Source organism: Schistocerca piceifrons, chromosome 2 (genome assembly GCF_021461385.2).
Source record: "Schistocerca piceifrons isolate TAMUIC-IGC-003096 chromosome 2, iqSchPice1.1, whole genome shotgun sequence".
Lineage (NCBI taxonomy): Eukaryota > Metazoa > Arthropoda > Insecta > Orthoptera > Acrididae > Schistocerca > Schistocerca piceifrons.
Window position 1 is genome coordinate 83899041 of NC_060139.1, and position 20927 is coordinate 83919967.

The window sequence follows — 20927 nt, forward strand, 5'->3', positions numbered from 1 at the left end:
GGATAATGTTCACAGGAAGTCTTTGTTCATAGGTCATCTGTGACATGTTCACTCCACCACGTAGTCATTTGATCACAGTTATCAAGTCTGACAAGGTAAAGTCCTTGTGCTACCCATAAGAATGTCTTTACACAGTCTCGTTATATAATGATAAATAACTGAATGATTGTACATATCAAATGAAGTACATAATTGTAGTCATTTACAATATAAAAGCAAATCCTAAGTCATATGTTTTCCCAAAAAGGTGCTCCTGGACTTACAAAGAATTAAGCAGTGATAAACACAAGTCTGTATATGTTTGTCTGTGTAATGATCTGTTCAGTCATGGACAACATCTTGTTCGACCTGGTTTATAGCTCACGCAAGTCCGAGCACTAACTTACGGTGGAAAATTTGTTAAACCTATACGTAACTCGCGTAAACTTTACATGTTGTAAGTGTATCCTGTACACAGTCTGAAAGAAAAAAAAAAGAACATAACCTGCTTGTCCTAGTGAGTTCAAAATAGTTAACAATCAACAAAATGAAACGTTTATTTTCTAAAGTCACTATATCCAACTGTTGTGTGAAATATGCAGTTCTGTTCACTGTTCGTAGTTTCACACGCAGAAGTTCCTGAAAGTTTACTAAATCTCAACAACTTTGTGTTATGAATATAATAGAGGGAAACATTCCACGTGGGAAAAATATATCTAAAAACAAAGATGATGTGACTTACCAAACGAAAGTGCTGGCAGGTCGATAGACACACAAACAAACACAAACATACACACAAAATTCAAGCTTTCGCAACCAACGGTTGCTTCGTCAGGAAAGAGGGAAGGAGAGGGAAAGACGAAAGGATGTGGGTTTTAAGGGAGAGGGTAAGGAGTCATTCCAATCCTGGGAGCGGAAAGACTTACCTTAGGGGGAAAAAAGGATGGGTATACACTCGCACACACACACACACATATCCATCCACACATATACAGACATATACACATATATGTGTGGATGGATATGTGAGTGTGCGAGTGTATACCCGTCCTTTTTTGCCCCTAAGGTAAGTCTTTCCGCTCCCAGGATTGGAATGACTCCTTACCCTCTCCCTTAAAACCCACATCCTTTCGTCTTTCCCTCTCCTTCCCTCTTTCCTGACGAAGCAACCGTTCGTTGCGAAAGCTTGAATTTTGTGTGTATGTTTGTGTGTCTATCGACCTGCCAGCGCTTTCATTTGGTAAGTCACATCATCTTTGTTTTTAGATATACAACTTTGTGTTATGTTTGATTAAGTGTCTTAGGGTGGAATCATCTTGAAGCAATTCTTCTTCTCCTTGCTGCAGCTCGGCATCCTCTTCTCCGTCGAACTGGGGCTGAAATTTTCTTACAACTAATCGGTATTCTGAGAGTCTTGTTACTGCTTCCCTTTTTGCGCTGGGTATTGAGTACGTTTGATGACAGTAAATTTCATGGGGAAACACTTGCATGTCATACACGTAACCTTTAATTAGTCCATGTTTTTTCAAAAATACTTTACAATAATTAGTAAGTGTGTCTAATAATTGCTTTTGTTGCAGACTGTCAAGACCAAAGGATTGTTGTACTTTTTCTACTATTTCAGAGAGGTGGATATTCTCCTCGTCCTTCACATCTTCCATGACCGGGAATGTACTGCAATTGAAACTATCTTGAAGCCACCATAAATGTGTGCGAATCAGTTCTATCTTTAAAATTTGACAATATTTGCCATGCAATTCTTTGGTCTTTACCAAGTCTAACCTGACTCTCGTGTCACCGAAACACATGCTGCATTCACCCTTTGCGAGATTGATTATAGTTTCTGTCTCTCGTAAAATATCTAATCCGAGGAGACAGTTCACGACTAAATTCTTTACAATAAGGAAGGTGCACTCTTTGGCTCCCATTCCAAAATTAATACAAATCCATGTCTGTTCCCGAACTAGTTGGGCTTTCTGACTAATGGCTCCTGTAACTCTACAATTAGTGACTGGAAAAACCGGAATCTTTCTAATCTTCTTTAAGTGAAGAAAGAACGATTCATTCAGCACAGAAACAGATGCTCCAGTATCTAAAATCACCGTAGTTTGAATAGGTTGGTTGGTTTGAGGAAGGAGACCAGACAGCGTGGTCATCGGTCTCATCGGATTAGGGAAGGATTGGGAAGGAAGTCGGCCGTGCCCTTTCAGAGGAACCATCCCGGCATTTGCCTGGAGTGATTTAGGGAAATCACGGAAAACCTAAATCAGGATGGCCGGACGCGGGATTGAACCGTCGTCCTCCCGAATGCGAGTCCAGTGTCTAACCACTGCGCCACCCCGCTCGGTCGTAGTTTGAATACCATAAATATCACAAACTATAGCTGCTTGTACAACTTCCCGTTCAAACAGATTACACTTCTTCCGAAAATCTTGACATAATTCCTCTCGTATATCGACTCCGTCATTATATCTTAACATCTGCATAGTTGAACTACACTGCTGAGTGACAGCAACAGAATTATTCCTACACACTGCATTTTTCGCGTCGTTCGACCCGATCGCTGCTAATTCTATGCGACACACATTCTCGTTGTTACTACAGCTGGTTGTCTGCACGTTTGGTTGCTCATTATTACTAACATCATTCATGCAAGTGCCCCCTAGACACCCTGCAACTGACACACAGGAGCAGAATGTCGTCGCATCTAGTTTGACTGACTGGTACTGGTTGATGGTTGCGGTTCACTTACCTCAATGATCTTGATATTTTGATTCGGTGGTTGCCATGGCTGCGCAATCATATGCAGCTACATGTTATTTGACACATTTGTATTGTACGGGGGTTGTACATGATTGTTGTTGTGATATTGCGGTGGCCTAGGCTGCTGCCATTGCTGCTGTGTATAATTCTGTGTTGAGCAGTTATGCGGTGGTTGCATGTTTTGCTGATTATTTGAAAAATTACCGTTATTGCAATTGACGTTAGCTCTAAAATCTCGTTTCTGTTTCTTTGAAAAGTTTCCGTTATTGTTTTGTCCACTATTGTTCTGTGGATGATAATTGTGATTCGGTGCATTACCGTACTGTCCATTTGTGTTCATATTGTGGTTCTACCATCCTGAATAATTCGGACTATTCCAATGATTTTGATTCCCATAGTATGTATTTCTATTACTATTGTTCTTGTGGTTCCGCCCATTGCCATTACCATTACCATTATTCGACGAATTATTCCCATAATGGTGTCTGTCCTCTTCGATAACCAAATCTAAAGAGTCCAGTACAGATAGAAAATGTTCCACGTTGTCTTCAGGAATGTGAAACAATTTCTCCTTTAGATCACGCGGTAACTTCTCCATTAATATCTTTAAAACATCACACTCAGGAATTGGGGTGGATAAATATTTCACTTTGTCCTGATACTTTTCGAAATATTTCCGCAAAGTACCGCCTTTTCTATTAAATGGCTCAGGACTATAAACTTCTTTTCTCAATCGTTCTTGTACCCCACGCGACCAATACTTGTTTAGAAAAGCTTGTTCAAATTCATCGAAGGAGCTGCATTGCTCAGCTTTCTGTGTCGCGAACAACGCTGGCTCACCTTGAATATGGGTAATGGTAAAGACAATTTTCTCCCTTTCGTTCCAACTTTTTGGCATTATTTCACGGATACCTTTGATAAACACAATTGGATGGGTCCGTTCTTATCATTGGTAAACTTCTGAAACTGTGAATTCTTCACTAAAGCATCCTGAGTCACCAATCATTGAGTATGGTCTTGATAAACAGATGTTACTCCACTTGTTGGATTGAAATTATTGCCTGTCTGCCCCCTACTTTCAGTTAAAGGCGTTTCATAATGATCAGGGTGTGTTTCTGTGATACTAACACATCCGGTGAACCGTTATGAGATGTTTGCATATGTGTTTCATTAAGCACTTTCTGCACGTTTTGTAATTCAGTCTGGAGTTCATGAATCTTTGTGTTGTTTTCATGTATCAGTTGTGTTCCTGCTCGTTGTAACATCACAGGTAGTTCCTTCTGTATAACAGTACTAATTTGTTTGTCTTTGTCATTTAGCCATGTGTTGAATGTGGTCACAACGCGTTCTTCTTGTTCTTTGCATTTTTGTTCTATTACATTTTGATTATCAATCGTAAGGTTTTCTATACGTGTACTTATGTTGCTTATTTCTGCTTCCAAAGAAGTGTGTGTTTGTTGTAATTTGTCCACATCCTGGGTTACTTGCTTTACATTCTGTGGTAAGTCATGGTATGTTTGTTGCATACTTGAAATGTTGTTCTGTATAGCAGACAACTGGGCATCTATTTGCTGTCGCAGCTGGCGAACGTGTTCTTTTAACCGGTCTTCAAGCTTTTGATCTATCTCTTTTGAGAACTGTGATAAGCTTAACTGCGTACACTCATCTAATTGACTGATGCGATCATCCAGGGTCCTAATCCATTCATCTACTCTGCTAATACATTTATCTAAATTATTATTAATCTCGGTTGCACGCTGCATCTGTGATTGTTCCTGTATTTTAAACATCTGTTCCATTTTCATCATTAAGAGAGAAAATGGATCCACTACTGTTTGTGTTGGCTCTACCGGTGGTAAATCGACTGTAACTGGTGTTTCTTGTAGTTCTGCTTCAGTATGCACTTGAACTACTGTCTGTATACTGCCTGAGTGTTCTACAGCAGATGGATCACTGACTTTAATATTAGTGTCCTGTTCTATATCCTCTGTCTGATCTGAAAAAATATTATCTACATCTACATCTACATTTATACTCCGCAAGCCACCCAACGGTGTGTGGCGGAGGGCACTTTACGTGCCACTGTCATTACCTCCCTTTCCTGTTCCAGTCGCGTATAGTTCGCGGGAAGAACGACTGTCTGAAAGCCTCCGTGCGTGCTCTAATCTCTCTAATTTTACATTCGTGATCTCCTCAGGAGGTATAAGTAGGGGGAAGCAATATATTCGATACCTCATCCAGAAACGCACCCTCTCGAAACCTGGCGAGCAATCTACACCGCGATGCAGAGCGCCTCTCTTGCAGAGTCTGCCACTTGAGTTTATTAAACATCTCCGTAACGCTATCACGGTTACCAAATAACCCTGTGACGAAACGCGCCGCTCTTCTTTGGATCTTCTCTATCTCCTCCGTCAAACCGATCTGGTACGGATCCCACACTGATGAGCAATACTCAAGTATAGGTCGAACGAGTGTTTTGTAAGCCACCTCCTTTGTTGATGGACTACATTTTCTAAGCACTCTCCCAATGAATCTCAACCTGGTACCCGCCTTACCAACAATTAATTTTATATGATCATTCCACTTCAAATCGTTCCGCATGCATACTCCCAGATATTTTACAGAAGTAACTGCTACCAGTGTTTGTTCCGCTATCACATAATCATACAATAAAGGATCCTTCTTTCTATGTATTCGCAATACATTACATTTGTCTATGTTAAGGGACAGTTGCCACTCCCTGCACCAAATGCCTATCCGCTGCAGATCTTCCTGCATTTCGCTACAATTTTCTAATGCTGCAACTTCTCTGTATACTACAGCATCATCCGCGAAAAGCCGCATGGAACTTCCGACACTATCTACTAGGTCATTTATATAGGTCCCATAACACTCCCCTGTGGCACACCAGAGGTTACTTTAACGTCTGTAGACGTCTCTCCATTGATAACAACATGCTGTGTTCTGTTTGCTAAAAACTCTTCAATCCAGCCACACAGCTAGTCTGATATTCCGTAGGCTGTTACTTTGTTTATCAGGCGACAGTGCGGAACTGTATCGAACGCCTTCCGGAAGTCAAGAAAAATAGCATCTACCTGGGAGCCTGTATCTAATATTTTCTGGGTCTCATGAACAAATAAAGCGAGTTGGGTCTCACACAATCGCTGTTTCCGGAATCCATGTTGATTCCTACATAGTAGATTCTGGGGTTCCAAAAACGACATGATACGCAAGCAAAAAACATGTTCTAAAATTCTACAACAGATCGACGTCAGAGATATAGGTCTATAGTTTTGCGCATCTGCTCGACGACCCTTCTTGAAGACTGGGACTACCTGTGCTCTTTTCCAATCATTTGGAACCCTCCGTTGCTCTAGAGACTTGAGGTACACGGCTGTTAGAAGGGGGGCAAGTTCTTTCGCGTACTCTGTGTAGAATCGAATTGGTATCCTGTCAGGTCAAGTGGACTTTCCTCTATTGAGTGATTCCAATTGCTTTTCAATTTCTACATCACTAGTTATTCCTTCCTCCTCTGAATGTTCTACAGTTACTTCCTGCTGTGTAGCTTTTCTTACATGTCGCACTGTTTTCACCATGTTTGCAAATGTTTGGGTGCAAGTCTAATCGGGAAAACGTCACACGCAACACATCAATTATTCCGTCACACAAAACATAAAATAATTACTACACTGCACCATAAATGTTCACTTTCGTTTGATTAAAATTCAGTACCAATCTCGTTCTGTTAACCTCTTCTGAAAACACTTGATTTTACTGATCCTTCTCGCAGTTATTTTAATATAATTGACTCTTATAGCTCCCTAAGAGGACACACTCACAAAATGTAAAATTTTTTTTTCGTTTCGTTAGTAAGATACAGCACCAGGTTGAAGAAGATGTTGTGCCTACCTTACGCAGTGCTTTGTTCTGCTGCCGCTGGGATGGAATGGTACAGCAAAAATATCGTGCTTAGGGTCGTCGTAGATTTCCACTCATTACAGCATGAAACAAATAGGAAAAACACACATTAGCACACACATATAAGCTAGTCCTGTCACGGTCGCCACTGAATTGGCCCCTCAGTTTATTGATTGTATAGCCACTGAATTGCTATTTATTTATTTAATGGGATAATAATAATTATTAAAAGGTGGCAACTTTATTTAAGCATTGATTTTACTCTTTCGATTGTTGCGAGTCAGCGATAGTGCAATGCTGCTCGCTTTGGAGAATACACATTTTATAAGAATTATTTGGTCCAGGAAACACTTTTGCGATTTAGATGGTATTCGCGTAATTGTAGTGATTAAAAGTTATCGTTTCCAAAAGACGCAGGTTCGATTAAAGCTGTGTGCACTTTTGCGCGTATAATGAAAATATTCATAACACGTCGCGTAACAAAAAGAAACATGCGAAATACAACCGTGGTCAAACGAAGAAAATATATGATAAGATAAATGTTCTTCGCTGTTATTCAGGACAGGCTCAGATTAGACCTTGTAATTTTTAGTTATAGGAAATCACAAAGCGTTACACCTTCGAGATATTTGTTTTGAATAAATTGTATTTACCTTCTCTCTCTCTCCTTTTTACAGCCTTTATACCTTCACATCGATTAAGGAACTTTTCCTTCTCTACCGACCAGTACGAGAACAAAATTCAGACTCAACAAAATGTCTTACATCGAATTATTACATGCTTAACCCTTAACAATCATATATAGTTTTGTAGTACAAACGATGCTAATTTATTCTGTGCAGTAGAAAGTCTTTGATATACTGAGCACAAAAATGAAAATAATAAAATTATAATTATATTTTTAATATCATGAATACTTCTTTAAATCATGAAAATAAGGTTTGACATCGTCATGATATTAATTTTCATCATTATAGCACTACATTCCGGAAGCCTTTTATGACTCTTGCTGGATCATGCAAAACATCATCTGCAAATTTTCTTTTACCTCGTCTATCGTTGCAAATCTTCGTCCTTTCAACTGAGTTTTTAACTTTAGAAATAAAAAAAAAGTCTGCAGGGGCCAGGTCTGGAGAGTATGGAGGATGAGGCAGCACAGTGAGTTAGTTTTTTGTGCAATAATCACACATCACAGGGATGAATGTACGGTTATGTAATTGTGATTCAAGAGCCATGAATTGTCTCTACACATTTCAGGCTGTTTCCTTCTCACATTTTCTCGGAGCCGTTGCAACACGTCCCGATAGTACCATTGATTAACAGTTTGTCCCTGTGGCATGAATTTTGCTTACATTCCTGACACGAGCACAGTCAGTAGACGTTGAAGAGCATCCTGAATGAGGGTCATCTTTAACTTCCATCCTACCATTTTTAAACCGTGTGAACCACTCGTAACACTGAGTATGGTTTAAGCATTCATCATTGTAGGTTTCCTGCATCATTCGGTGTTTCTCTGTAAATGTTTTGTCGGTTTTCGTGCATAATTTAATGCAGATGCATTGTTCCTCTAACTCTACAATCTTGAAATCCGGAAACTGTGTGGTACAATGTTCTTCTCAATACAGCTATGAACCATAACTATCAAACATACAACAATGAAACTTCTGGCAGTTACACATTAAACACAGGTGTGTGCATGGAGACCAACCGCATTTTGGTCCACGCGTGAAATTACAAATGTTCTGGATTTTTTTGGACAGATCTCATTTGTACAAAGTTAAGACTTGTGTGAAATCAATTCACCCAGATCAAATGCAGTTGATTTTGGGAATATACACAAAGATTTATCTCTTATGCAGGAAAGTCTTCGTTCAACTTCACCAATATACTACAGTAGAGAAGGAGACAATGGTGAGTGTAATTATTTATGCATGCCGCCAGTTAGTCATATAGATTTACCAAATACTGCCACAATCGCTGGCGGCAGGACCTTTGACTTCTTCAGTGTTACTCAATGAAACTACACCCTGTGGTTTTTATAAGATGTTTTAATAATGTATTACCCCATAGCTGGACAGATGCACAGAAGATACATTATGTATTAGGCTTTATACTAGGTAATGCTTTACTGTGGCCAGCAGACATAGCTGAATGATGTCACACTTACATACAATTTGAACAAACTTTTCTTGGACAAATTCTGGTCTAGTTCCGTCCAAGAGCATCTTCATAGAGAGGTATTTAAGTCCTAATTTTTTAAGAGTAAGCAAGGGGGCTTACAAAAGTACTTGGAGCATTACATCAACAAAAAAGGATACTGGACTACACCAATTTCACATATTGGTGTCCTGCAAATTCTGAAAGGAAAGTTACCACCTAACATTCATGAAAAACTAGTTACTATGCCAGAAACAGATTTAGAATATTTCCTTTCTGTACTTGATTCAATTGATGAGGAAGAGAAAGAACACAGTAACACTACAAATTTACATTCTGGTTCTTTAAGTAATGGTCATTTGAATAATAGCAATAATAATAATAATAATGATTCTGACAGCAGGCACACGCCTACTTTGCATCACAATAACAGTCAACAAAACATGAGTTACCATGTAAATAACAGTAGTTCTCGAAGGAGAGAACATCAATACAAACCTGGATATCATAACAATAACAATGACCCTTTAATAACGGGTAAAGTGTTTCAGACAATAGATGGGAAACAATAATATGTGTAGTCATGGTAGAAGATCAAATACAAAACAAATACAAATTAAGATCTTGCAGATGGGTAGTCAAAATGTTCATAACAACAACACGAATTGGCAGAGCAGCGTAGACAATGTCAACATAGTCAAAATAATGGAAAGTAGGTATGCTATTCTGCTGTCAGCAGAAAACCTGAATTGGCCTTGTTATGCCCTCCGGCGAATTGAAGGACAGAATGGGGACAGACAATAGGAGTATATGCTGTTTTTACAATATGACCATGAACAAGATATTCATGATAAACTGTGCTTCAAGGAGACACAAAGTCAAGAAGTAACTACAGAAATAGTAGAAGTGATTGTCAAGGCTCACACAGAGAACATTCCTGTGATCATTGTTCTTGACTTGGGTGCCACCCCAAATTTCATATCTACAGGTTTATTTACTGAAATCAGTAAAATGATTTGCAGACCCACTTTTCCTGCACAAAATTGTCATACACTGATACAGTGGGCAGTATGATCACAAGGTGTTACTACAAGCTCACATACCTATTACATTTGATTGTATAACAGTGAAATGTTCTTTTCTAGTGGTAGATAAATTAGTTGTCAGCTGTATAGTGGGAATGGAGTTTTTCCAGCAACACAGAGTGAAAATAGATCTGTACAATAGCAAGTGCAAATTCTATGTTGGTAAAGAAGAAATTTCTTTGGATTTGGTCAGGCCTCGACTGAACCATAGTAAGCTTTGTCAGAAAGTGATTTTGTAGCTTATATATCCAGAAGTATTATTCACCCATGAGATACCCAGACACATTAGTGGATTTGCAGATTGACATTCAGGCCATAAAAGAGAAAATAATGGTATCTTCCTGTCTAACTGCAGCATATGAAGATGAATTATTTGAGTTGTTATCACAATACTTGCCAGCGTTAGGCACGAGACCTGGGACTATTCGTGAATGCTTATCAAGATGGAAGTGTTTTCTCATTAGACCTTTAGTCATCTTATGCTATACCTTGCCAAAGAGGGAAGCTGTTGGAAGGGAAACTGAAAGAATGATAAAATGGAAAATAATGGAACCTTCACAATTTCTGTACTGCTGTGCACTACTTACAGCTGCAAAGACAATACTGTTTTGTGTTAAGCTGACTAACAGCACATGTAGATGAACTTTTAATTGTGACCATGTTCTGGAAGGAACTCTTGGAACTATTAGGTGAAGTGTTGAAAAAATTTTTAAATTTTGGAGTTAACGTGAATTTTATATACATAAAGGACATGTTATTTCTTCATCTAAAATACTTGCAAAGGAAAGATTGAAGTAATTACACATTTTCTTGTACCTCAAACGAGAAAACAACTAAAACCATCACTTGGTATGGAGTAATTTTTATGTAAATTTGAATCAAACAAGCTTTAAAACAATGGCGCCTTACTGCATAAGAATTCCACTTGGTTTTGGTCAATCCAATATGAAAAGGACTTTGAGGGAATAAAGGAAGCCTTAGTCAGTGTAAGCCTATGGCACCATCTGGACATGAATAAAATATTTTGTTAAGTCATGGGCATGTCTGTAGATGGAATGGCAGAATTTCTGTTTCAAATTAAAGATGTTAATGGAAGACCTACCACTTTTGCAATACGTTTTGTGAGCAGGATTCTCACGGAGTGTGAATGACCAAATTCAGTGAAAGAGTTAGAAGCATTAGCAGCTGTTTGAGCTTTTTAGGAAATTTCAGTATTATCTGTGGGGTAAACACACCAAAGTTTTCTGTGACCACTAACCATAGTCATTTCTTTTAACTTGCAAGCTGCTTCATGCACAATTAGCACAACGTCTCTCTTTCTTCAAGAGTTTAGTTTTGAAATTGTATTTGTAGGTGGGGAACAGAATATTGTTGTAGACGTTCTTTCATATCTTCTGTGAGGTCTTAATGAGTTTGTGGAGCTCACTGAGCAAACATCTGACTTTTGGTTTTTACTTACACATGACGACACCTTCCATTCCTATTATTTAAAGATGTTTACTGTCACGAGTCTTCTACAGGATGCTGATCCCCTGTAGAAAGGTGTAAAGCAGAAACTGCAACAAAATAGTCCTGACTGACTACGTAAATACTACATCTAATAAAATGGAATATTGTTTCACCATGCACACCTGAATCTTCTCGGTGGTGAGTATGAATACCCAAAACTTGTGTAAATGATTTCATTCATTATGTGCATCATGCTTGGGGACATTGCAGAGTTTCCAAGTGCATTAACAAAATTGTAGTCTATTGTCATTTTCCTAATGTGTGGTGTACAGTTCGGTAGGTTCTGAAATCATGCACTGTTTGGCAGAAAGCAAAACACTTGAACCAATCTTGTCTGATTGAATTACATCTGGTCATTCCTACAAAGCCTTTAGAATTAGTATCACTGGACGTCAAGGGACCTTTCCCCCAGGCTAGATGTGGTGTCACTGACATCTTTACAAAATATTTTTGGCTGGATACTAAAAAAAACTAAAACTGTCCAAACCAACCATGAAGGCCCACCAATACTGAACGGCTACGAGGTCATCTTCAGCTCACAGGCGTCACTTGATGCAGATATGGAGGGTCATGTGGTCAGCACACCGCTCTCCCGGCTGTGTGTAAACACACAAGACCAGAGCCACAACTTCTCAATCAAGTAGCTCTTCAGTTTGTCTCAGAAGGGCTGAGTGCACCCCACTTGCCAACAGCACTCAGCAGACTGGACAGTCACCAATTCAAGTGCTAGCCCAGCCCCACAGTGCTTAACTTCGGTGATCTGACAGGAACCAGTGTTACCACTGTGGCAAGGCTGTTGGTTTGGCTGTATGCTACCAAGAACTTAAGATCAGCCACTAGCACGAAAAGGATTCTCTGAAGTCTACTTGCCTAGAGGTGGCAAACCTGCCATTTTCATAGCAGACAATGCTTCGAATTTCATAAGTGACAAGTGGAAACCTTCTTGAAAGACAAACAAGTAAAGCACATTCTAGTTTCCCGTTTCCATATGGAAGCAAATCATATGGAAAGGATTTTCTAGGAATTCAGTAAGTTTATCTGCACATGTGTTCCTACAAAACAAACTAAGTGGGTAGAATATTTAGCTCCATTTGAGCAAACTGTAAATAATCTTTCACATTCACCCAAAAGATTTACTCCAACAGAATTGATGTTTTGTATGTAAGTGGTGGAGTGGATTAAACCACTACCCAAAATTTCATAGAGGGGAAAAGCCCTGATAACCTTAAGTGAAAACGTAAAATGGAAGAAAGTGTTCTATGACAAAATGCTAAAACACACAAGTGAATGTCAGATTGGATGGAAAGTTCTCTTTTAACCGTAAATGGCATTTACTATATTCAGGTCCGTATGTGATTGCCAATTTTTCCACACCCAGCATATTTAAATTCAGGAAAGATATGAGGTTTAGTCCTGCAGAAAGACTTTAAAAAATTTGTACACTGAGCACCAATGGAATGTAATCATTATTTTAGTTGAAATTTACATGAAAAATACGATGAATGTACCCAATTTAGACACTGTAGATAGTAACATGGAGGACATATGAGGAAGTGGTTGAGAGAAATTTATTTTCTAATGATACACACTGTAAAGAGATTATGAAGAGAAACCTACACTATAAGAAATTCTACAAAATATTTATATCTATACTACAATAAAAATGAATTGCATCATAAATACCACATACAGTAAGAACTGGAGAATAATGTGTTATCATACTGCTCTGCCGACAGTGTGTGCAGTCTGGTTTGACCTACAGGGAGCCCAGCACTTAGTAATTCATGTATTACGCAGTGGGAATGACACAAATGCACATCCTTTTACAATATGGAGGATTATTTATTGAAGGCAGTGGTAGGAAGCAAGGCAGGACCCTACTATTCTAATGTATACGTACATGTGTTGAGGAGAGAAGTCATGAGGAGTAAAGAGGCACAAGTATCAAATACAGAAAATATGATGAGCAGTACTCTTATGTTTTCTCTAAGGAGTCAAATTTAATTATACATTAAGTAAAAAAAAAAGTTATGACCTAAAGGTAGAGCTATTAACCACTCATTAGTTTATGCTTCAGTCGACTGCCATAGGACTCCAGCACTGAGGAAGATTGATTCTCTCACATACACTTGGAGGTGTGACTTCTGACATTCTTACTTAAAAGAATAACTGTATAGTACACTGATGTGGACTACACAATTTTGTTACACAAGGCATGAATTTGTATGATAAATGAAAACCATAATGCAAAACACAATCCAAGCAAGATCATTATACAATAACTCAGCACGAAGTGTGCGAATGATAACGTGGAATTGGTTACACAACGTTGCCAGGAAAATGGCTGAATGCACACTGTTATTAAGATAAGTATATTCATATGTTTTCCCCTGCAGCTGCACATATATATAGAGAATTTAAATGACTTTCCTTTCTACACATGTAATACACCTAAAGTAATGTAAACATTTTTATTTATAAAATACGAGAAAAAAAACTGGGACAAATTATCCCCCCCCCACACACACACACACACAAAAATTGGAGAATGTTAAAATATAAACTAACAGACCTAGCTCAAATCTGGCCGCCACCTTTAAGCACACATGATCTATGAATTATGTAATTGTGGATAGTACTTTGTATGTAAATATGTACCTGTTCTTAGTAGCGAATGTGGGAAGTAAGTAAGAAGTAATTTTGAATGACCACTTGTGGAGAATACAAAAGTGGATGTAATAAACACATTTTGAGTAAAGATAAGAGCACACAAGTTAAAAAAAAAACAGTTCTTTGTGAGGAGATGGCGAAGACATATACTTTTGCCATAGGTTCCATGTACATTTAACTTAATGCATCTTTCTGTTGTTGTTAGCTATGTACACACACTTTACTTGTACGATATACATTTTTCTTGCTTGTATTTTTGTAGCTGAAACCTTGTCACTGAGTAAAGTCTAGATTCTCTCCTACAAGTCTGTTGGATATAGTTGCAAACTACTTGCGACTGCACACAAGAGTTGAGATTATGCTGTGTTGCACATGACTTGAACTGAGTGTGAACTGCAACTCCTTACTGTAAAAAACAGAGTGAGGCTTCAATATTTCATTTGCCTTATTTGGTGTGTGAGGATGGTTTTCACATTAGCAAGAAGACTAAATATGAGAAGAGCCAGACACACTTTAACCCCAAGTAAAACTGCATTACAATACAAGAAGAATTAAAGCAAGTGTGTTAGCAGAGTGTAGTGAACAAAAGTGTGTTCATCGAAACAATTTTATTGAAATGTAAAACTATATATCACAAGATCACATTAACCTATGTGTATTGAGATTTCATGAATAAATAGGCACGAGGAACTAGACGCAAAAGGGTGTTTCTAGTACTGTACCAGAATAATAATCTCAGAACAAAATAAATAACACTCAATAACCATTTAAATTATCACAAAAATTGTAGCAATTAAAAATGTCAGGAACGATGAGGTGTTTCCAAAAGCCGAATAACTGTATGAAGGTGCTTTATTTGCAACTGCCAGTTTTGTGTCAGTATAGACACATCTTCAGGTTTATCTGCCAAGAACACATATCACTGTGTGAAATTTTATGAAATGGCAGAAATACAGAACCACAGATAGTGTTGGGATTCAACAAACGTAGTCACAATTGTTATATTTTCATGTAGATGGGCAGTTACAGAGGCTGTTATCCACATTAAGAGTCCAACCACATGGTGGGTTCTCATAATAAAACTGAGTACACCCGATAGGTGTTTGTCAAAAGTGTGTAAAGCTTTTTCTGTAGTTGCAGTCGCTCAATGTGATGTTGAAACCGAATGCAATAAGTACTTGCCCTCGGCAGCCGAACTTCCCCGAATGGAGGACTCCCGGCCCACAATGCCGTACGCTCATTTCCATTTTTGTAGTTGCAGGGGCAACAGTTGGACGATTGACTGCGTTGCTGTGCTGGAACTGCAAATGGCCAAAAGCAAGGGGAAACTACAGTCTTAACTTTCCCAATGGCATGCAGGTCTACTACATTGTTAAATGATGGCAGCATCCTCTTGAGTAAAATAGTCCTCCATTCAGATCTCTGGGTGGAGGCTATTCAGGAGAATGCCGTGGGGTGACTACAGGGTTATAAATATAAAACCAAATAGTGCAGGAGCAGGTTTAATAAGGAAAAAGAAAATGGGTATGTGGGCAAGCTACTGTGAACAGCACTGCAAATGCTTTATCGTAGCCAAGATATACTAAAAGCCAACATTCACAATAGTACACATTTATGTGCCAGCTGGCTCCACAGATGAAGAGATTGGAGAAACGTATCTTGTTGTTGTTGTGGTCTTCAGTCCCGAGACTGGTTTGATGCAGCTCTCCACGCTACTCTATCCTGTGCAAGCTTCTTCATCTCCCAGTACCTACTGCAACCTACATCCTTCTGAATCTGCTTAGTGTATTCATCTCTTGGTCTCCCTCTACGATTTTCACCCTCCACGCTGCCCTCCAATACTAAATTGGTGACCCCTTGATGCCTCAGAACATGTCCTACCAACCGATCCCTTCTTCTAGTCAAGTTGTGCCACAAACTTCTCTTCTCCCCAATCCTATTCAGTACCTCCTCATTAGTTATGTATCTTGTTAAGTGAGACAAACATTTAACTGTGATGGGAGGCTGCAATTCGACAGTAGGAAAGGAGGGGGGGGGGGGGGGGGAATTAGGTGAATATGGACTGGGGAAAGGAATACAGGGCACCACCTGGTACAATTTTGCACAGAGTATCATTTAATCATCGCTAACACCTGGTTTGAGAATCATGAAAGGAGGTGTACATGTTGAAGAGACCTTGAGGCACCAGAAGGTTTTAGATTAATTATATAATAGTAAGAAAGATATTTTGGAATCAGATTTTAAATATTAAGATATTTCCAAGGGCATATGTGGACTCAGATCACAATTTATTGATTGCAGACTGAAGATTACAACTAACGAAATGGCAAAAAGGTACGAAATGAATGAGATGGGATATGGGTAAGTTGAAGGGAGGGGGGGGGGGGGGGGGGCGTGGAGGGGGGAACCCACACCCGAGGTAGTTTAGAGTTTCAGAGGGAATGGTAGCTTTAAGTGGGGAAATACTTAAGGCAGCAGACGTTCAAATAGATCAAAAGACAAGGTCTGGTAAAAATCCTTGGATAAGACTGGAGATACTGATTTAACTGATGAAAGGAGAAAATATAAAAATTAAGCAAATGAAGCATCTGAAAGGGAACACAAATGTCTAAACAATGAGACTGACAAGATGTGCAAAATTGATAAGTAAGAAGGGTAGAAGACAAAAGAAAGGATTTAGAAGTATATATCACTAGGAGAAAGATAGAGGACGTCTACTTTGAAGAATAGAGAAGCAACTGTATGAATATCAAGAGCTCATATGGAAAATCATTCCTAAGCCACGACAGGAAAATTGAAAGATGGAAGCGGTGTATAGAGGGTCCATACAAAGGAGATAAACTTGAAGGCCATAATATAGAAAAGGAAGAGGACATAAATGAAGGCAACATGAGAGATATGATAATGCGAGAAGAATTTGACGGAGCAGTGAAAGACCCAAGTCTAAATAAAGCTCCACAAGTACAGAATATTCTGTTAGAATACAATTTCGATAGCCTTGCAAGAGCCAGCCATGACAAAACCCTTCCATCTGGTGTGCAATTTGTATGAGACAGGTGAAATGCCTCAGACTTAATGCAGAATGTAATAACTCCGTTTCCAAACAAATCAGGTGCTGACAGATATTACTGAACTAACAGTCTAACAAGTTAGGGTTGCAAAATACTAACATTGATTCCTTATAGAAGAATGGAAAAAAAGGCAGAAGCCGAACTTGGGGAAGATGTTTGGGATCCAAAGAAATGCAGGAACACACAAGGCAATACTGAAGGTGTGAATTCTCTTAGTAGAGAGTCTAGGAAAGGCAAATCTACATCTGTAACTTTCGTAGACTTAGAGTAAGCTTTTGACAATGTTGATTGGAACACTCATTTCGAAATTCTGAAGGTAGGAGGAGTAAATACAGGGAGTGAATGGCTATTTACAACTTCTACAGAAATCAGACTGCAGTTACAAGATTCAAGGGACATGAAAGGGAAGCTGTGGTTGACAAGGGAGTGTGGAGTAAGGCAGGGTTCTAGCCTGTCACTCGGGAGTAAAGGAAAGCAAAGAAAAATTTGGAGTAAGAACTAAAATTCAGGGACAAGAAATAAAAACTTTGTGGTCTGCCGATGACATTGTAATTCTGTCAGAGACAGCAAAGGACAAGGAAGAGCAGTTGCACAGAATGGACAGTGTCCTAAAAGGAGGATCTAAGACAAACATCAACAAAAGCAAAACAAAGATAATGGAATTTAGTCGAATTAATACAACCTGATGCTGAGGGAATTAGATTAGGAAAAAGTTTTGTTATTTGGGCAGCAAAGTAGCTGACAATGAAAGTACAGAGGATTTAAAATGCAGACTGACAACAGAAAGAAAAGCTTTTCTGAACAAGAGATTTTCGTTAACATCAAATACAGAGTTAAGTGTTGGGAACTCTTTTCTGTAGGTATACAAATACCATGTAGACATGTACGGAAGTGAAACATGGATGATAAACTGTTTGGACAGTAAGAGAAGTGAAGCTTTTGAAACATGGAGCTACAGAAGAATGCTGAAGATTAGATGGGTAGATCACATAACTAATGAGGTAATGAATATAATTGGGAGGAAAAGAAATCTGTGGCAAAACCTAAATAGAAGACGTGATTGATTGACAGGACACACTCTGAAATATCAAGTGACGGCCAATTTAGAGTTGAAGGGGAGAGTTGGGAGGTAAAAATTGCAGAGGGAGACCAACGGATGAATACAGTTAGCAGATTCAGAAAGATGTAAGTTGCAATAGTTATTCGGAGATGAAGAGGCTTTTACAGGAGAGAGAAGCATGTAGAGCTGCAGCAGACCAGTGTTCAAGACTGAAGACCACCACCACCGCCACCACCACAATTTGTATGATAATTTAAATAGTTATCGAGTGTTTTTTTATTGTTATTCGCAATGTCTTTGAGCTCTGATTGCTCTCCCCAGAAAGTTATTTGTATAAATAAAAATGTTAGTGATGCAAAATAAATGTGATGCACGGCAATGGATTAAGTGAGACATGTAAACCTTGCTGTGTATATTGGAAAGCATGCAATGGAACTGATGAGTGACAAATTTGTGGTTGCTTCTTTAAGATTTCTGTCAGCAACAAAAAACTAAGTACATACAATCTTACCTGATTGAGATGGAAGTAGTGTGTTTCGTGTCCTATCTCTCCTTACCCTACACTATAAACTTGTAAGTCATTGTAATCTCAGAAGAGATGACTTAGATGGTACAAGGCAGATCACTGTTGGACATGCCACTATGTTCAAACACTTGCTCTCATTCCTGTTACCACCGGCAGCAATTCCCCACATGACACCATCGGGAAGCAACAATTCCACTTGACTAAATGATTATAAAACTATATCAATAACATAATAAAGTTAGAACACTGTCATTTAATAATAAAAGTAAAAGTGACTTCACCAAAGTAAAGATGAACCTCATGAAATTCAGTCACTGACTGCTCCGTGAAATAAAAATGAATAAAGAGAATCTTTCTTAATTGAATTCATGTAAAGATGGTAATCGTACTGTATAGTTGCATTTCTCTTCTTTCCCCATCTTTTCTATACACTTTTCATATTATATTTTGTTGAAGTTAAATGTTTTTATCGTGAATTGTAAAGTAACAAACACCTGACATCCTCATTTCATTTGAGACTTAATTAAACCACAAATAAAGTAAATACTTGCTCTAAGTCTATAAAGAGTGTGGATTGTATATAAATCTTTTAATCCATGTTTTACTGACTTGCAGTTCATGTATGCAAATTTCTTTAGAGGTATACCTCATACAATTGCAGAAGCTGTGTATTCTATGCAAATATTCTGTTACGATGCTGAAGAAATTTACAAGCACTAAGCGTTGGTGACTTTTTGGATTTGTGCATTGAATGTTTGACACAAATCACATTAAAAAAAAGTGCTGATATCATACAACTGACTGTATCTTGCACATTAGATGAATAATAATTTAGAATTCTTTTCCATATATTAAATGTCAAGGAATATACTTATCTTATTATTCAAAGAATTCCCATAACAATTCTGAACACAAAAGAGGCACTATCTGGGAAAACAGTTGAATTGGATGAATTTCATTTTTTTGTAGCACCTTTACTTACCTCTATGTTGTCGAAACACATGAATTTAGAAGATGTATTCCCTCAGATTTGAGAATAATTTGCGAAACACGTGAATTGTGGCTCAAGAGGATGTTTATTTCAATACATTTTCCATTTCTATGAAATTATTTGGAGACAAAGTCTGATATAACAACAGAAAACTACAATTAAAGGAAGTAATAGCTAAATATGACGAATGTAGTTGTTTATCGTGAGTTGGCAGTAAAGTATTTATGACAAGATATTTCACTGGCCTGCTCAACGTCAAAAGTATCTTTATACCTTATACAGAACTAAATATTTGTCACACACAGCTAGGGAACTTCCCCAACAGCCATCACTTGAGGTGTTATTTGGGAGTGGAACATCCTACTAACGATTTTGCATTTATCCTTTTCCACACATTACCTGTGTAAAACTACAAATTCTGGGGGCATAAACAACAGTAAGTTAACATATTTGGTTCACTGATGTTCTAATGAACATTTAGGAGTAACTCACTTAGGCAGAAAGTATCCATTGTACAAAAGAAAGTAATTAGAATTGTGTGCTGAGTTTACATACATGTCTTGCAGGAATCTATTTAAACAATTAGGAAGTAACCACAGCCTTGTATATGCACATTTTGCATGCACAGATACACACTCCTCCCTTAATGTAAAATTATGTGTGCCATTTGAAAGGAAATGAAATAACTGTAGCAGTATTTTTTAAAATTTTATTAAATATCTGAAAAATTCACTGTCACTACGTTACACTACCCTATTAATAAACTGAAATTGTAAGTTCTGGACATCAAATTCTTTTTAATAAATATGAAACTAATCTACAATGAAAATAGGAAAATATATTTTTAGGAAATATAGACAAACCAAATTTGTAAAGTGAAAACATTCCAACGGAAGATATTAAACACTATCTGAGATCTCCATTTCACTTAGTCTGTGGATACTTACTGAAACAGAATGACTTGTAAATTATTTCTGACTGATGAACAGAATGGCACAACATCAAACAAATACATTAAAATACAGAAGTGTTTATTTAAATATTACAACTGTGTAAGAGGCACTGAATATGGTGAGCACGTATTACTTATGATGTAGAAATGTAATACTGAATTTCAATTCTAATTTCCCAAAACACTCGAAATTATTGCAAAAACTTCACAGACTTCATTTTCCATTCTTATTAAATAAATTTGTAT